The sequence below is a fragment of the Vulpes lagopus genome, chromosome 10 (genome assembly GCF_018345385.1).
Source record: "Vulpes lagopus strain Blue_001 chromosome 10, ASM1834538v1, whole genome shotgun sequence".
Classification (NCBI taxonomy): Eukaryota; Metazoa; Chordata; class Mammalia; order Carnivora; family Canidae; genus Vulpes; species Vulpes lagopus.
Genome location: NC_054833.1, coordinates 47,587,842 through 47,592,675, shown reverse-complemented (window position 1 = coordinate 47,592,675; position 4,834 = coordinate 47,587,842). Strand labels below are relative to the sequence as shown.

The window sequence follows — 4,834 nt, the reverse complement described above, 5'->3', positions numbered from 1 at the left end:
GATCTGTTCGATAGCACCTATACTAAAATTGGAACAATACAGAGAAGATTAGCATGGCCTCTCACAAGGATGACATGCAAAATTGTGAAGCATTCTATAATTTAAAAACAACAAAAGGGGGCACTTGGGTGGTTTAGTCTGTTAAGTGTATGCCTTCAGCTTAGATCACAGTCCTGGGATCCTGAGCTCCAACCCCACACTGGGCTCCCTGCTTAGCAGGGAGTCTGCTTCTCCCTTTCCCTCTCCATGCACCCCTCCACCCCCTGCTCATACTCTCACTTTCTAGCTCTACCTCTCTCAAATAAATAAGAAATCTTAAAAATAACAATGCACTTCCCATATAGTTCTAAGATTGAGTTCAAAAGAGGTTATCAGGCGTCACACAGATAAAGAAGGAAATCTCCTATATCAAAGAGCTAAAACTTGTCTGGTCCTCAAAGCCTGTCTGCCTAGGTGGGTACCCTATAAATGTAAATCATCTGCAAATATTATCTTTTCATTCCGAGATCTGCACAGGAGGAGCAATCAGAGGTATTCTAAAGCTGTTACTTTACAGGGACACAGCTCCTGCTAAGTGCTAGTACTTTTCTTCAGCTACTGTGCTGGGGATAATGGGTGGGCATTTGATGGAGGGGAATGCCCTGCCCATTCACATATCCTTTGGGTTGCCTTTGACAATATCAGTAAGTGAGCAGATGCAAAGTCAAGATTGTGTGTAGGATGCAGTTTGCTCCTGTTTGGAAACCTTAACAATGGGCAATCGGCAGGTAATTAAACCTGAAAGTAGCTGCTTCCCCCTCTCAACCAAACACATGCCTTTTGTTACCTCTGAATAACATGGAGGTCATGTTAAAGAGAACTGAAATTAACTGAGAACTGACCTGAGGATCATTTCCCAACCAGGGAATCACTGTTGCAACGGATGATGCATTCTCCCATAAATCATGAGCATGGTTTTCTCCTGGAAATTTTCACAATTTCAACAACGTAACAGTGCAATGTAGGGATGATAGAGATTCTAAAGAAATGTAGCTGAGATATTTCCATTTACACTGGAATTTATACACCAAGAATACAGCAAATACTGAAACAGATTAGTTTCCTGGAAGCAAAGGAGCTGTGAAATTTTCAGTGAGAATGGGCTGCCCTCTGCTGGGCATTTAGGGAAGTTTCTAGGAGGGCACTGGGCAGGGCTGCCTCCACAAGTTTTTAGAAAACTGATAGTTGGAAGTAAAACAAAAAACAAAACCAAAAATTAAAAAACAAAAAAAACATGACAACAATTTTAAACTTTAGTGTTATTTTTTTAGAATATCTCCCGTAATCACAGACTGTGAAAACACAATTATAGAAAAGGCCCACGGGGAAGGGGATGAGTTTTAAAAACACTTGAGATTCTTTCATAAATGTAGCACCATAGGGATCCCTGGGTGGCGCAGCGGTTTGGCACTTGCCTTTGGCCCAGGGTGCAATCCTGGAGACCTGGGATTGAATCCCACGTTGGGCTCCCAGTGCATGGAGCCTGTTTCTCCCTCTGCCTATGTCTCTGCCTCTGTGTGTGTGTGTGTGACTATCATAAAAAAATAAATAAAGTAGCACCATAAAAACAGCCTCTTTGCTACACAGCTCCACAAATATTTTACTGGCAAGAAAAAAAAATGAGAATGTATTCTCAGAAATACCAAGGAGGCTTAGAGACATTTTCTTAATAGAGGCAAGAAAGAAGCAAGTCTAACTGCTGAATGATACATGGCGTTTTCTTGTTGGTTGAGTGGGCACATTTCAGGTCATTTCTCTCAAAATGAGATTAACCTTTGCTCTCGTGTCTGTGTGTGCATGTGGGGGGAGGCAGGTAGGGAAGCACAGCTCCAGAGAAGCTCTGCAGCATACCGTAGCAGAGCAACAAAGGGGAAGTCCTTAGTGCACATGTCCCAGAGTGACATATGAGATCTACAAAGTAGGCTCACCCAGCAAGTCCTGCACAGGGCTCATGAAAGCCACAGGTTCTTACCTGAGCAGGCCAAGCAGTGCTGATCATTATGGTCTGATCTTAAAGACCAGACAGCTTTCCTCAAGGCTGGATCTGCCTACTCAAACATTCTTTTCAATCAACCAATAAAATGGCACTTAGATGGGTCTGAAATTGTCAGAATAGAGTCATTTCTCTTTTCCAGATATGTTACCATTCAAATGTGCTGAATCAATGGGAAGAGAACTACAGTAAATTATTAACATCCATTAGTGTACATCAGTACCATATTAGTTAATTGTTTCCCAGAAAGTCGGACCCAGAGAGAGAATGGATAATAAGGGAGGTAAGTGTGATAGTCAGTAAAAAAAAAAAAAAAAAAAAAAAACACAAAACAAAACAAGACAAAAAAAAAAAAACAGAAAATGCCGGCAGGTGGTGGTGGTGGCGGCAAGAGGTGTGGATGGAAGCCTGCATAGCCAGGGATTGTAACTGGAAAAGACCACCAAACATTTTGCCTATTTAATTATCTGGGATCTCTGGCATGATTGTTTGCCTTCCAGTCTCTTAATATTGATGGCAGTGGATATAAAATCACATAGAAAGTTGTTTTTTGGGCAGCCTGGGTGGCTCGGCAGTTTAGCGCCGCCTTCGGCACAGGGTCTGATCCTGGAGACCCGGGATCGAGTCCCACGTCGGGCTCCCTGCATGGAGCCTGCTTCTCCCTCTGTCTTTGTCTCTGCCTCTCTCCCTCTCTCTCTCTCTCTCTCTGTCTCTCATGAATAAATAAATAGAATCTTTAAATAAATTAAATTTTAAAAAAAGAAAGTTGTTTTTTTTTTTAATGATGTCAGGGCCCACCTGCAGCCACTAACTCAGAATTCTTTAAGGGGGTTTGGGGGTTCAAGCAGATAGTGACAGTTTTGTAAAGGGTCCCCAGTTGAGTCACTTGTGCAGCTCTGGTTGAGAATCACTACTCTATAGGTCATGTTTTCTCCAGCACTGAGTGTGATGCTGCTGGGGCAGCTAGCAAACAGACCAGAAAACATACCCTTCTCACTTGGCAATTTGAGATTCAAGAGCTAAAATGGCAAATACAGGACAATGGCACCAGTTGCCAAACACTAGCTCTGCAGGCCAATGAAGGTCAAAGAGAACCCTCCTAAGGTGGGGAACAGCTGGAACTTGTGGTTGTAGGTCTGTGAAAAACCCTTGGCGGAATTCATTTTAACTTGATTCATTTAACATTGGAACCATCAAGAGTCAACTGTTTATACTTTTATCTCCAGGCATGTAATGACAATAAGCAGCCCAGAAACTAGAAACTAAAAACAAGAACAAAACATGCTACCACTCCTAAATATTTCATGAAGATACCCATAGTTCACTTAAAACAATTTTTTTTTTGAATGCTCCTACTCAGGTAAAATGCTATTTAATCTGACTCTTAATTACATTATGAGCCATTTATGCTAAAAAGGTCCAATAGGAATTCCCAGTCTATGTCACAATTCCATAACTTCATACCTTTATTTAAATTTGCCTCATTTTGTTTATCAAATCAATTAGTTATAATTTATTTTGATGTCAGATCTATGTTGAACTCCACAGCTGAAGAGAGCCAACACGGCCTTCAGTTCTAAAACATTACCTGCTAACTCGATATTACTGAATTTGAATGTGTCACTACAAAGCCATCCTGCAGTTAGACTTCCCTTTCCTAGCAGGGCTGATAGGAATGGAGCACTTCTTCACACCTGGAAGGGAGGCCATCTGCCCCAAACTCATTCAAGAAGGTCTCCTAAGTCTGACCCTCCAAAATCAAATAATAGAAATATTCAATAAAAATATCAAATCTCTTTGTAGAAGGTACTCTGAGGAATCTGCTTTAATGTGAAAGCCTCTCTACTTCAGGAGAAGTCCTAAAGCATGCACAATATGGAGCCTCCTTCAAGCCTTCCAAATTGCCCTTGGGGTAGCAGAGGAATTACTGTTTTCCGTGGTCTAAAAATCTGCCAACTTGAAAGCAAAGGCTGTGTATTAGTTGTAGGTTTCTTTTTACTTTTCTTTCTCCATTGTCAACAAACGTGTATACTACCAAAATGTTCAGGGAACTGAACATGTTCAGGGAACTGTGCTGAGCACTGAGAGGGTGACATGGGCTTTGCCACTAGATGTGTCATTGATGCTCTTGAGAGACCAGGAAGGATGACATTCTAGACAGAGAAAAGTAAATTAAGGCTGTGGGCTTCTCCCTCCTGGAATTCTATTAATAAAATCCCCTTCTCTGAAATGACTTGAAAGAAAGCAAACCCAAGTTTCATGGGCATTTTGGGTCCTAAGGAAAGAAAACTGACAACCAATCATATAAAACCAGATAACTACTAAAAGTTATTGGCTACAGGTACAAGGTATGGGAATGATGTCAAATTCATTCACAAAAAAACTTTTATTGTTCTTGACAACCCCCAACAAAGGAGGAAATTGCTTAAATGTTAAATATTACCAGATCCACACTTCTATGAATGTTAAGACTGTCGTGGTCCAGAGATTTTTTCATACAAAAACACACAGTGCATCCGGAAACTATCACTTTTTAGGCACAACACTGACATGTTGAGTAATCCTCATAATGCTTCGTTTTTCCAAAAGTACAATAAAACTAACCCTCGCAGGCTTTCACAAATAAAGGCTTCTTCCTAGAGTTTTCAGAATAAACATTCCAGACTATTTGGCCTGTGGAAGGCAGGTCTATACACTGAAGAATGAGAGCGGGGACAGATGGGAAGAGTTGAGTTTCAATCTCTGAAGATTTAAAAAAGACTACATGTAGCAAAAGAGAAAATATCACACTAAACAGGAAAG

General features: G+C 41.0%; 1 non-coding gene across 1 annotated transcript; it reads left to right on the top strand.

Annotated features, from left to right (window-relative positions):
• On the top strand, positions 1–104 carry LOC121501128. The gene has a single exon (XR_005990550.1). It is a non-coding gene; the product is annotated as a U6 spliceosomal RNA (small nuclear RNA).
• The last annotated feature ends 4,730 nt before the right edge of the window (positions 105–4,834 follow it).